The following is a 14,973-nucleotide window of genomic DNA, read 5'->3' as shown; positions in this document are numbered from 1 at the left end:
TTGACGACCTGAATATGACGCCAGGGACTAATAATTATCCTTTTACATAACAGATGTGTTTGTCATTAATTCACCCTTCTCCAATAAGAGGTGTTCACGCTACAAGTCCTATTCTCAGGATGGAGCTGCAGTCATTTCACGAATATCTATATTTTTGGTAAGTAACACATTAATACATTCAATTTACTAATCTGACCATTGCAGATGAGCTTTACCTGATTCCATACCCATTGCCTTATCCATACGACAGGCAACACTAAGTATAACCTCACATTTTCGAGGCAACAATGGCTTTTGCTAATTCATTTGTCAAATGTGTGGCAAGCAATACTGTAGACATTGTAGTAAAACTGATGGATTTTAACGATTCGAGGTATATTCCAGTGAAGGGGTGTATGTCCTGGCATCTAGCAGCGTCATCAAGTAAAGTGAATTATCAGCTGCCTTGTGGTTAAATGTGCACATGGATGAGATGTCCTGTATGCTCAGCTGAAGCCACAATGAACTCTTCGATACAAGTTACAAGTGCTCATGGTCACGTCTTCGCGGAGAGTTCACGAACGCGTGTTCACTTACGGTCAAGCGGTCATAATAGAGTTGCGTGTTCATAGAAGAGATCACGTCGAGCGGTCATAAGAGTTGCGTGTTCACAACAGAGTTCACGGACGCGTGCTCACAACAGAGTTCACGGACGCGTGCTCACAACAGAGTTCATGGACGCGTGCTCACAACAGAGTTCACGGACGTGTGCTCACAACAGAGTTCATGGACGCGTGCTCACAACAGAGTTCACGGACGCGTGCTCACAACAGAGTTCACGGACGCGTGCTCACAACAGAGTTCATGGACGCGTGCTCACAACAGAGTTCACAGACGCGTGCTCACAAAAGAGTTCATGGACGCGTGCTCATAAAAGAGTTCACGTCGTGGTCATTAATAAAGGGTTCAAGGTCGTTTGCTCATAAAAGAGTTCACGTCGTGGTCATAATAAAGGGTTCAAGGTCGAGTGCTCATAAAAGAGTTCACGTCGCGGTCATAATAATTTGGTTCAAGGTCGAGTGCTCATAAAAGACTTCACGTCGCGGTCTTAATAAAGGGTTCAAGGTCGCGAAAAAGGATCCGTTCACCTTTGATAATACCCACAATTACGATACCATTCCGTTATAGATCAATTAATGATTCCCTGACGAGCCGTCCAGCTTGAAGTAATTCATGATCATGTAGGGCATTGTCTACTTCGTGTTCGTCATCATTATCATGATATGGACAAGTGGCTTTATTTGGTGGAGCTGCAAAGACACGCCACAGATTACAATTTCTTGGAAATAAACGAGAATCATGTTCTAATTATATCACATTGGAATAATAACATCAGCATTGTTTCAAGCACTTCAACTTACAAGGGCTATAGTAAAATGATGTACATGAATAATTGCAACGTTTAAGATAAATGAACATAATTTACCACATTCTCTAGGCATCTGATCCAAACAGAAATTGTGGGGTATGCAGCAAGCTTAGATAATTTTTGCCACTTTCTAAGGGTTGTAGGAAAGTGCTCCCCCTGACGAGTCCAAGCATTGGAATCGGCTCTTCAATATGCCATTGACTCGCTCGATGAAATTGCGACCTACATTAATAATATATTTGATTTAGCTTCTACCTTCACAATGCTTTTCCCCAAAAGCGTCATTTCCCTTTGATCAATATTTAAATATTTGCTGTGCCACATGCAATTACCTGACATATGACGTTGATTATAACGTTCTTCATTTGGGTTGGCGGCTTGGAGTAGCGGTGTCATAGAGAATGGCTGTAGTGGGTAGCCACTATCACCCAGAAGATTACCCTGAGGCATTTTACCCAACTTGAAATCCTTCTGAATGTTACTATGACGCCAAATAAATGCGTCATGCGTACCTCCAGGCCTATTAGCTATAGCTTTAGTTATGCGACTTGAATTGTCGCAAACCTGGAACATAACAGATGTTCATTAATATGTGCAATGATATTTAAAAATATAACACTACTTACCAATTGAACATTCATGGAATAATTTCCCTTCCTATCCATGTGCGCATTCGCCTCTACTGCTGGTGCTTTAATGAGTACGTGGGTACAGTTAATGGCACCCAATACATCAGGGAAAAACACCTGGCTCTAAATGATGCCTGTAATTACAATAGTTTGAACTTAATTTTAGTTGCCTCATTATAATTGACCAATGAAACATGTTCAGATTCTTCAGTACATTTATGAAATGACAATAAAGTTGGTATTACGTAACAACACAGTTTACTTATTCATAAATTAATAACACTTTTGTTTTTCTCTGCATCATATTTTAACTTCTTTCCAAATGTATCTCAGAAAAGTGAATGTAAACCCATTAGATGAAACCTACAATAACGGACGCAAACCAAACCAAACTTAGTCATCTCCAAGATGAACAATGCTAACCTAACCTCTTCACTACTTTAAGGGTGCTGAAACTGTCATGAGATTATTTTCTTTTCAAATATGTGCCGGATAAAGAAAACGCATACCAGACAAATACTACATACCTTGACTTCAGCTTCACTTTTCGGAAATTTTACAAGATGCCTCATTACTTTCAGTATAGCATTTGTCACATCCTCAATAGCTCGGCTCACAGAAGGTTGACTCATACCGTGTTCATAGTTACTGGCCAAGGCGTGTTGAAAACTGCCTGAACCGTAAAACAAAATTGTGACAAGCACCTCCTCCTCGACCGTCACAACATTTAAGGCTCGGATGAGATCCTTCTTTAGTGCCGGCTCCAACTTCTTACACAACGCCTTCACTTTTTCCTTAGTTAGGCGATATTGCCGCAAAAACTCCGCATCCGGTAAAGTAAAGGCATCGCGCCTTTCACGTTGATAAATTGGTCTCTCTTCGTCGAAATCCGCAGAAACGCCAAAAATCACAAAAGTATCACTGTGGTCTGCTGTGCAGTGCGTTCAGCACCATTAACGTAACCTTATTACCAGTACCTTAACCGATTCAAGTATCGAAACGTTTCTATGGTTAGATTTTGAATTTGGTGCCATTTTCGATTCTATTCAGGCAATTCCCTTCTAGAGATTACACCTATCACAACCCTTTTGTGAAAACGGGTCAAAACCGCCATCGCCAATTAAAAGGCTCGAGTTTGATTTGGATTGACCAATGAGCGAGCTTAGGAGAGGTAGGAGGAGATTTCTTTGGCAGCTGAATTCGGCCGCAGAGGTCAGGGCTTTTACTTGGTTTTTATTAAAATCGTTTTGCTAGTGGTGTCTGCCTCAGGTCAACGTCCCGATAAAACGCTTTTTTATTTAAAACAAAGTGCAAGCCATGTTTTTTAAGGAAGGAATAACAAAGTTGTATGAAGACACGTTTTTTACGAAAGGAATAAAAGACGGTTCTAATACATGTACTGGTATTATTACCTTCACATTTCAACTAAGCGACGTCTTTACAAATACCTAATGTATGGACTAGCCGAGGGGAATGCTGCGGCAGCAGTACGTTTTTATCAGGAAAGATTTCCGCAAAGACGCTCACCAAACCGACTGACGTTCGAGGCTGTGGACAGACATTTACGACAAAACGGACGAATCCAACCGGCTAGACCTACACCTAGAGGGCAAGAAGTCCCAGAGGCCGTAGAAGACGAAGTCCTTACTATTTTCGAGGACGAACCAGAAGCAAGTACCCGCCAGGTGGGTAAGCGATTAGGCGTTGGTCACGTGCTCATGTGGAAAATCCTCAAAAGTCACCAGTTTCATCCTTACCATTTTCAAAAGGTTCAAGGTTTGAATCCCGCGGACTACCCACGACGCACGGCGTTTTGCCAGTGGTTTGTGCCTCAGATAAACGCCATTGATTTCACGCGTAGTCTGTTAGTCACAGACGAAGCTAACTTTTCGCGAGATCGTATTATTAGCCTGCATAATAAGCATCAATGGTCCCAAAGAAACCCTCACGCAACGTTCGTTAAATCTCACCAAGTACAATTTAGTTTAAACGTGTGGTGCGGTATTGTAGGTGACAATTTAATTGGACCTTATTTTCTACAGCCCAGGTTAAACGGTGAGGCGTACCTACAATTCTTACAAGACGTTTTACCGGAATTACTTGACGACGTGCCCTTTGCTTTGGTGCGCAGAATGTGGTTCATGCATGACGGTGCACCACCACATTTCAGTCTCCGAGCTCACCTTAACGCGACGTTCCCTTTTCGGTGGATAGGTCAAGGTGGACCCATGGAATGGCCTGCTCGATCACCCGTCCTTAACCCGTGCGATTTCTTCCTTTGGGGTCGTTTGAAGGTCATAGTTTATTAGAGTGATGTGGACGAGTTTCGTCGACAAGTCGTTAATGCCTGTCAAACTATTCGCGATACTCCAGGCATTTTCCAACGTGTTAGGGAATCTTTTGTAAGGCGTATTCAAGTTTGCCTTAACGCGGGTGGTGAACACTTTGAACAATTCTTGTAGTAGTTATTTGTTACAGATTAAGAATTAAGAACTAATAAAAAATACGTTTACATTGGGATCGTATCATGGCGTATTCTCTGTGACACATCAAACACTAACGTAATGAACAAACAAAACCTTCAATCGGAACCATTTTACTGGGTGCTGAGAAATCTTAAAACACTATGACACTTGGTATTAGCTTTACATTACCGCCGTATGCGTACTTCTACCCATTTATACCCTTCTGCTATCTAAAGTTACAGTGGTGTTTCTCAAATGCAAGGCTATTGAAATTGTCTATGACTTCAAAACTAGTTGGGTAATGGCAATAACCCTTACTCCACATTAGTAGTGATAGCTATCCAAATACGCATGGATCCAAGATGGCCGCCACCCCAAGATGGCCGCCACTACCCAACTCCACCCAAACTTCCAACCCTAGATTGGTTTCAAACCAAGGTTTTGAGACAAGTCCGGACTGGCCCGAGCTCTTACAGGCTATTTTCAAACCCCATGACGTCATCTTTTTAACTCAAACCAAAACTTAAACTATATTCAACGCTGGCCTGCTACAAAAAAAGAAAATCTACTGGACAATATAAGTCCAGTCCGGCCGACTGGGGAGTGGCACGACGAGGAGTAAGCGCTGCCGGATGAATTTTGACAAACGACAGGGCGGGTAATTGAGGAGCGGTAGAGAAAGACATCTTAAAGTGGTTGGGATTGGTGTTTAAGTAACAGAAGTTAAACAACTGATAACTTTCACCTTGAAACACGGGGCTTATATAGTAAATTATGGAGGTTAAATCTAATTGTGTCTAGCTTTCAAGATTCTTAAGAAACTATTTTTCGATAATAAGGAAAAAAGTTAATTAGGTATATATTCATAGAATGAGAAATCTCTCCAAGGTCTAGGTTTATTTTTCTATATGCAAAACTTGTCTAGTCACGATTGAAATAATGCAAATAAGATCGTGTGATAGAAAAAATTTATGCGCGAAGGTTAAAAAGGTGTTACCTTGGCAGAAGTCCGAGGGGGGCAGAGTTTGTTTGAATCTGTCTGGGCGTGATGTGAATAATATAATTCGAATAATATGCATGAAATTTCCTTATAGGAAAATTTGGTTAAAATTATTTTAGGAGGAAGTAAAATTATTTTTAACATGATTTAAATATGAATAAACGTATATTAATATTAAACTATAGAGGTGTTTTTTATATGCGTATCTACGCTAATATCCTTCATAATCTCCAGTATCAACTCGTCAATAAAAAATGCATTTAAGGTTAAATTAACAAATCGTGCATAATTATATTTTTTAAACACTTAATAAAAGTAAAATAAGGTGGTTTTATAAAAAAAACCACGTCTGGGCCTGTATTCGAAAAAAATGACCCTGAGATTTTGGTATAAAAGCTGGAGCATCGGCATTGTATTTTCACAATCGAACTTGCCACCATGAACAAGTACCAAGAATCGCAGTCTCTATCACAATCGCTCCTTAAGTCACCGCCCTCGTCGCAAGAAGATTTTCCACCCCCTTCTACCAGTAGTGGAAAAAGAGCCATCACCCAGTTCCTGAAGCCAGAACCCCTCGAAATACTGCTAGACTCGGACGACGATACCTTTGTGCAGGGCGTCCTGCAGAAAAATATCGTCGGGTCCAGTGGTATTGAGGGCTCTTTTCGCGTCAGAAAGGAAGGGCAGTACTTCGAGACAAAAGTCCCCCCACGCCAGGGGGATTACTTTATAGACGCGGCAGTCTATAACTTTTTCGATATTAGAAACTCCCAGCCTGATAAGGTCTGGGAGTGTAACCACAAAAGACTGAAAATAGTTTTAAAAAAAAACAACAAAGAAGGCGTTAAATTCCTTAACGCCTTCAAGAAGCTGGTGGAGACCGTCAAACAGGACGAGGAAGCTAAACAACAGCCCCCCAGTAAAGTACGTATCTATTTAACAATAAATCTGCAAGCCAAGTCTTTTCTAATTGTTTTATTTCTGATAGAGATTTAAAAAATGAGCGACAGCAGTAGCAGCGGCAGCGACTCGGAGGGTAGTGAGGGAGAAGAACACGTAGAGGTAAACCGGTACTACACAATTGAGCGGCAAATAGACAAAACGAGTCGCAAATGGCACTGTAAACAAATCGATTTGCGAATAGCTTTTAAAAATTTGGATGATATCCCAACGCGAGATTTTTTTCGAATTTTTCGAAAAATTCTCGACGAAGTTATTCGCAAATTAGTAACCGAGAATCCCGGGTATAATCGGGTTCGATTTGTTTTAAGCTCCCCCGGATTGACGACCCCCGTTAATATTAAATTTATAAAAATTGATAAATTCACCAGTAAACGAATTATGCGCACCATCTATAGAGTAACGCAATCTAGTCGGGACTTTGTTTTTAATGGGGAAGATTTTCAGTTTGACATAATTTTTTTAAACCTCGACGCCAATATAGGAGTTTATTATAAATCCATCAAAAATAGAACTTTGGTTAATTTGGATTACTTTGTAAAACAAAATAACCAATTTATTTTTATGGAAAACAATGATAATCTCTGTTTTGCTCGGAGTTTAGTCCTGGGTAAAGAGCTGGCCGATCGCAATTTTTATCGACAAAATAAGCAAGGTCCTCCCTTTAATCGGAACAATTTTGACAAACTGAGACGCAATAGTGACCTTCAAGGTAATATTGCAAAAATCTTACACCGAAAAGCCGGCGTCCCCGAAGGTTTCGTTACTCTAGAAGATATTCAAAAATTTCAAAATTACTTAGCTCCCCATTATCGGATTGTGATAGTTGATGCTGCGAATAATTTTACCGTATTTTTTAAAGGACCCCAAGCTCCTAAATTTATTTATCTCTTAAAAATTGGCGATCATATCCACCCCGCGAAAACTTGGCACGGCATGATGGGCGGATGTACCTCTTGCGATTTATGCTTAAAATCTTTTTACAAACGTGAATTGTTAAAAGAGCATAAATGTCCCGAGGGTACGAAACCCTATACATGTTTTCGGTGTCAAGGAGAAGCTTTTCATTCGACCAGCGAGGACGTTTTAAAACGCTGCGACGAATGCCACCGCTATTTTTTCCCGGCTTCTGTTTCAAAACTCATTTACTTAACGGGACCTGCGACAGTCAAAAACGATGTTTAGAATGTGGGCGACTGATGGGTGAGGATCACGACTGCAATCCCGAATGCTCTCAATGTAAAATAGTTCATCCGCCAGGCGAGCATTTTGTTATGCCTTTGGAAACCAAAATGAAAGCCTCGCGGTTTATTTATTACGACATTGAGACTATTCTCAGAAATAATATCCACGTCCCCATTTTATTAGTTTGCGACGTGCAGACTGAAGCTGGCTTTGAAACCAAAATTTTTTACGGCGCCAATTGCGTCGAGCAATTTTTAAATTATTTATTTAGCGTAGAGCAGGTAGTTTTGACTGGACAAAAACGTAAAACGTACCGACCACGCTTTACTAACACTCAAGTCGTAGCTCATTACGCGAAAGCTTTCGACAACTTCTTAATTCTTAACGCTTTAATTCATAGACACGTCACCCCTGCCGTTATTTTTGACGGCAGTAAAATTCTCATGATTCATCTCGAGGGACCGCAAATTAGATTCCTCGATAGCTATAACTATATTAGTCAGCCTCTGCGTAATTTCACCAGCATGTTTAGCCTCGGCGATGTGGCAAAAGGATTCTTCCCGTTTGATTTTCATACCGAAGAAAATCTCAATTACATTGGCGTCATCCCTGAAGCTTCGTACTTTAACGTAGCTCAAATGAAGGCCAATGATTATCGAGATTTTCAAACTTGGTACGCGTCAATGGAAGGATCTATTTACAACATCAAAGAGGAGCTTATTAAATATTGCATTCAAGATGTCCGAGTCCTGAGACAAGGCGTCGAAGCTTTTAGAAAAATTTACTTAGATCTAACCAAATTAGACCCTTTCTGCTTGAAAAATATCACTTTGGCGGGTGCTCTAACAACTATTTATCTTAACAATTACTATAAACCTTACAGCATGGGTATTGTTCCTTCTAACGGGTATAACGCAAAATTTAATCACAGTCAAATTAGCTTAAAATATCTCGCTTGGGTGGAGAAAACGGAAGATATAAAATTGCGCACTGCTTTAAGCTACGGGGGAGAATATCGCGTGGGTCGCTATTTAGTCGACGGCTATAGCGAAACTCCACCCAAAATTTTTGATTTCCACGGTTGTTACTTTCACGGTTGTCCATGTCAAAAACTAAATGTCTACAATACCCAACTCAAGGCCAGCAACAGATTTCTGTACGAGCGGACTTTAGATAGAGAGCTCTTTATTAAAGAGAATATGCCCGGCTACGAGTACACATCGATTTTTGAGTGTCAATTTGTTAAGCTTTTAAAAGAAAACGCCGAAGCTAAGGCTTTCTGCAAAAGTTTAACTTTTCGGCCTCAAATATCAGCTCGTAGCGCTCTCTATGGGGGACGAACGGAAAATTTTGTTCTTAACTGCCACGTGCAAGGTGAGGAGAAAATTTTCTACAAGGATATTATTTCTTTGTACCCGAAAGTCTGTCGTGATTTTCCGTACCCTAGCGGCCATCCCATTATCTATAACAGAGATTTTGACAAATCGCCAGGGTGGTATTTTGGCGTTATGAGTTGTCGCCTGCTGGCCCCTCAAGATCTCCACATCCCCTTAATTCCCTTTCGCAGCGGTGGTAAATTAGCCTACGCCCTCTGTCGCACGTGTCTAGAACTGCGAGCGGAAATCTGCGATCACACTGTTAATGAACGAGCTTTCGAATCAGTCTGGCCAACGGTAGAAGTCTATGCCGCTATGGAGCATGGTTATAAACTCCTCGATATATTCGAGGTGTACCATTATCCAAAAACGGAATATTTCTTCGCCCAGTACATGACTGATTTTATCGCCTTGAAAGTGAAGAATTCCGGATTTCCCGCTCACGCGCAAACGCCTCTGCAAAAAGAGGCGTATATCGCCGATATAAACAAGAATGAAAAGCTCTCGCTGACGGTGGCGGATATTCAATCAAATCCTTCCCTGCGTAATATCGCTAAAATTAATTTAAATTCTCTTTGGGGTCGCATGGCGTTAAATACGGGTAAAATTCGCAGCATTTTTATCAACAACTATTACGAATTGATACGATACGCGAGCGATTACACTCTGGAATTAGTCGACTTACGGCCAGTTACGGAGTCGATCGCTCTCTTATCGTACAAAGCCAAAAGCGATTACATTCTAGACTACAAACTGGGGTCGGCCATTGTGGGTAGCTTCGTCTCGTGCTACGGGCGACTCGAATTGAACAAGATGCTGCTTCAATTGAACCGCGCAGCCTTGTATTGTGACACTGACTCAATAATCTACCGCCATCTACCGGGAAAATTTGACATTCCAACGGGCAACCATATTGGTTGCTGGGCGGATGAACTCGGCGGTGATTATATAACTTCCTTTTGTAGTACCGGTGCCAAAAGTTACTCGTTTCGCACTAGCAAAGGAAAAGAAGTCAAAAAAATTAAAGGCCTAACTTTAAATCGAGAAAATTTGGAAAAAATTGACTTTGAAACCTTTGAAAGTGTGGCGATGAATCCGGAAAAGGAAGTTATAGTCAATGTCCCCTTTAATTTTAAACGGGATAAATACAAGCTGCAGTTGGAGACCGTTAAGCTCACCAAGAAGTTTCGCCGAACCTCGGACAAAAGAGTGTTGAACGCGGATTTGAGAACCAGTCGACCCTACGGTTTTAAAGAGGCAACACCCGCTTCAACATCTCTCGCGCATGAATTACGAGGCTAGGCGAAGACATACGTTCGAGGGCTTGTGGGAATCTTGCGTTCCCATCGAAGCCCTGGCCAAAGCCGGTTTCTATCTTGCAGATGTAGAAACACAGACGACGCGCTGCGCCTTTTGCGGCATCACCTTGTATCAGTGGCGTTGCACGGACAGTCCATCGAGGGAGCATCGCAAGCACAGTCCATCGTGCGCGATGGTTTCCAAAAAGCCGTGCAACAACAAACCACTGCGGCAAGGGTTTCCCGACTTCCCGACCAGCGAGGGTGCGGATATTTGCGACCATCTGGTTCAGACATGCCCAACCACCACCAACGAAGAGCGGTCGGGAACCGAAAAAGTGCGCGTCCATCCGTCGTGTTCGCTACAGTAGTGCGTGTTTACATCCTACCACCCTCCGAGTCGCGCGTCAACTTTAACCTCCTCAACGCCCAACGCTTCCGCCAGCGTTGTCTGGAATTAGAAGAGAAACTTTTTAAAAAAACAATTACCTAATAGGGGAATTTTTTTGGGTAAAAGGGTTTCGTTTATATTGTTGAAATATTTTCTAATTTGTACTTATTAAGGATCTTTGGATATAAACTGTTAATTAAAATAAAAATGTTTATTAATCAAGATGAATCCAACCGAGTCAGTCTCGCATTCTTTAAAGTTCCAAACACCCGCCCAGTTTCTAATTGTGGGACCAACGCAAGCGGGGAAGAGTTTTCTTTTAAGTAACTTATTGCAAAATCATCAGCTTATGTTTGACCCGCCGCATAAACAGGTTATTTATTGCTACGCGGCCTGGCAACCAAACTACGAAAAATTGAAACAATTGATTCCGGGAATTCAATTTATTCAAGGATTGCCAACGGCTGATCCAGACTTTTGGGAAATGAATCGCGATTCCTACTTGATACTAGACGACTTAGCTAGCCAATTATTTAAGCAAGCTCATATTGCCGATTTAGTGTGCGTGACGTCGCATCATTTAGGGTATACGGTCATTATTATTACTCAACAACTGTTTCCCAAGGGTAGCCAATCGCGGATAATTTCTCAAAACTCTTCCTATTTTATAATAATGAAAAATCCTCGCGATGTTGCCTCTATTAGATATTTAGCGCAACAAATAAGTCCCGATAACCCGAAGCGTATTACGGACGCGTACAGGCTAGCCACTAAAGAACCCTATAGTTATTTGTTAATTGATTTAAAACAAGAAACTCCGGAAAATTTACGATTAAGGTCGCGTGTTCTACCTCACGAATCACCTATGTATGTCTATGTCGATTAAATTTAATTGTCATTTGAATAATGGCCCCGCGCGTTAAACATCGATCAGGAAAAGGCTCCCGACTCGTCGTAGCCCGTCCCTCGACAAAGTTTGCCAAATTTGTCCCTTATTTACAAAGTTTGCGTCAAACTAGCTGTAAACAACGGCGAACCCTCTTAAACAATAGTAGCACGCCCCAATTAAAGAGCATTCAGACAATTTGTAAGAATTTAAAGGGCGGGGGCATTTATTTGAGTAAAGACCGTAAAAAAAAGCTAGCAAAGTACAAGAAAATTATTAGACAACTCGGATCAAGTACCTTGTCGCAGAAAAGCAAAAAAAAGCTGTTGTTGCAGCAATCAGGTGGTTTTCTTACGACGTTGCTTGCCGCAATTTTGCCTTCAATTGTCCAAGCCATAGCTGCTAAACTATGAAACAAATGGTTCTTGTGCCCGCTAGCGCAGTAACTTCAACAGCTGCCCAAGAACACTCGGCCTTGGAGCGAGAGATTGATGATATTTTAAAATCGCCATTGAATGCCTACGATAAATTATATAAATATTTAGACGCTTTTAAGAAATATTTAAGTATCGAGAAACAAATTCCTTTACCTAAATTTGAGGTCGTAACACAAGCAATGTCCAATGTCCCCACGCCGCCATTACCGGTCACCCCTAAAATGCCCCCGCGAAAAAAACAATTGTCATGGCCGAACTATGCCACGTCATCACCGACAACAAGCGCGTCGGGCAGTTCTTTTACTACGCCTAAACGAACCGAGCCTCGGCAAAAGGTTTTTAAAAGCGAAACGGCTGCGGGGACACCAACACGAGAAGATTTTTACCAGCAATATGGGCCGACCTATGTTGGAGATATGGTGAAACGGCAGGCCGAAGTTCTTGCAAATCGTTTGCAAAACACATTTTTTACGCCAAAAAGAGAGCTAGAAGAAGGGGCTGTCGGTTATGCAAATCCGGACGCTTTTCAAGAAGAAATTGTCGATGAACAAGAGAATTTAGCGGAGGCAAACGGGGACAATTTAACGGACTTGGAAAACCTGTTTGAGACGGCCTCCGCTAAACAGAAGAACAAGAAAAAACAGAAAAAACCTCGGAAAAAGAAAGACGAACTTCAAAATCTCGGTCCAGTAGTGCCATCTAACGAACGAAGAGCTAAACACCATAAATGGCGTGATATTGATTGATTAAATGTAATATTAAGACCAATAAAAAATTGTTTTATTGCGAACAATATCTGTGTACATGTTTTTTTAAATGTAAAGATAAATATAATAAGGCGACATAGTCGTTAAGTTTAAGGTTATCAGCGTAAATGGCGTCTAATATCGTCTGTCTAGCCACGCCCTCGCAACGGAGCGCCAGGTACAGACTACAATGCAGACCGCACAGTTGAAAGAATGGATGCTGAATTTGTTGTTTATTGTAAACAACTCGTTTCCCGTATCGTTTTAAATTAACTTTATAGTATCGCGGCGAATTTCCGTACGTGCAAAACATTTCTACGGTATTGTTATTAACAAAGACTCCTATCCAATGTTCTCCAGCCTCTCCAGCAGCTTCGTTATTGAATATAAAGCAAAATTTGGGCCTTTTAGGACGTTCTGGGAGTTTATCTACTGGGAAGCATCCTAAATAGTAGGGTCGCGTTCTTTTGTCGCAAGTTAAAAGAGCGTTTATTTGCGAAGTGTTCATAATTTAGTCTCGGGTAACGAGACTTTTTGTAGTTCGGCGCCGTAAAAAACACCTAAAATTTGCTCCCCCTTTAAATCCGCTACGCGATAGACGGGTGGTGACCTGGGTATGACGTCAACAACGCGAAATATTTCGTCAGTAAATGTGCCACCCGAGCTAATTTTTCTAAATACCCGACTAGCTATAGAGAGACGCACGTGATCGCCAACTTTAAGCCTCGGTGCGTATCGATTAATGCCGTTTGATTTCCCGTACAGTTTATTCCAAATGATTGACTCGTTATCTATATTAACATGAGCCGGTGCAATTCCAGTAGTTGAATGAACCCGTTCATTATAGGCTTGAGTAATTAAAGGTAAATATTTAACGTAATTTTTATTTCCCGTGGCCGTTATAACCTTGGCAATTTGTTCCTTAATTGTTCTAATAAAGCGTTCCGCTAGACTGGCCTTATGCTGACTCCGGGCAAAATGTATTTGCACATTGTGCCGTTTCAAGAAGGAAGCAAAGTTGCGCGAACTAAATTCCCCACCAAAGTCAGTGTATATTTTTAAAGGGATCCTCTCTCGAAATATTTTTTTAAAAGCTTCGATAACCTCGCCAGATGTTTTGTTTCTAAGAGGTATTGTCCATCCGTAGCGGCTTAAGACGTCAATGACGCACAAAACATAGCGAACATTTTTATTAAAACGTTTCAATTTCGGTAGATCCAACAAATCAGCTTGAAAAACATCGTCCATGCTCGAGGCGTACACCTGGTTGGTTTTGAATCGGAAACGTCGAAATCGGTGTTTCGTGTAGGCCGGTTGTTTCTCGAGAAAGGCGACTAATTTTGCTTTTGGCACGTGCGGTAAGGCCTTTTGTAATCTCGCTAGCGACCCATAGGCGGCCGGATTAGCCACGTCGTAATAAATTTTTCTAATTTTAGCGTCCATGTCTTAACAAGTATAAATAACGACTAAATGGTTTCCCAATAATCAACTTTATTTAATACACACAAAGGTATTTTATAAAAACAATATCAGTTAAACAAATACGCTATATCAGTACATTTATTTTAATAGCCATAAATCAAGGCATTCTTTAAATCGGCAAAACTGTTGACAAAATAAGCGTAAATATCCTCTTGATCCTCGATCCATCCGTGTTCAGTCTCAAATTGATGCAAAATTTTCTCACGATCCAATTGAGGCAGCGCTTCGTGCAAATTACGTTCGACTCGATCGCTGAAATTTGTGTCAAATTCCGAGCAGCTTTGAGAGTGGCATATTTGTTTTCGACACTCGACGTTGGCGCAAGTGGAAGTGACGTCAAACAAAGTGGTAGTGAGCTCGTTTAAAATTAATTCGCGCATGCGACAGACAGCTATCCCTTTAGCTTTGAGATCCTCGTCAATCAGCGGCTTTAAATCAATCAATGTCTGCCATCCTGTTTTGTTCAGGCTGAATCCTTCGCTGGTGCTAAAGTTCAGGAAATAACGACTGCCGCTGCCTCGTTCGTAGTATCGAAGATCGATTATACGTTCATCTTTCGAGTTGACGAAGCATTCCAGCTTGAGGCGCTCTTTGACGGGCAACCAAATATGATAGCGAGATATTTTTCCGTCAAAAAAGGACGTGAGTTCATTTTGAAACCGAAACAAAGCGTACCAGGCGTTAGGTTTTAATATAGTTTTTGTACGCGT

The 14,973-nt window shown here is 41.3% G+C and overlaps 1 long non-coding RNA gene across 1 annotated transcript; it reads left to right on the top strand.

Annotated features, from left to right (window-relative positions):
- The first annotated feature begins 12,978 nt into the window (after positions 1-12,978).
- On the top strand, positions 12,979-14,769 carry LOC149588979 (uncharacterized). Its single transcript, XR_016379739.1, has 3 exons — positions 12,979-13,644; positions 13,722-13,911; positions 13,997-14,769. It is a non-coding gene; the product is annotated as an uncharacterized LOC149588979 (long non-coding RNA).
- Positions 14,770-14,973: the final 204 nt, after the last annotated feature.

Source organism: Phalangium opilio, unplaced genomic scaffold (assembly GCF_054372755.1).
Source record: "Phalangium opilio isolate 3A_F unplaced genomic scaffold, DU_Popi_V2 ptg000523l_1, whole genome shotgun sequence".
In the NCBI taxonomy this organism is placed as follows: domain Eukaryota; kingdom Metazoa; phylum Arthropoda; class Arachnida; order Opiliones; family Phalangiidae; genus Phalangium; species Phalangium opilio.
This window is presented reverse-complemented; position numbering and strand designations above follow the sequence as displayed.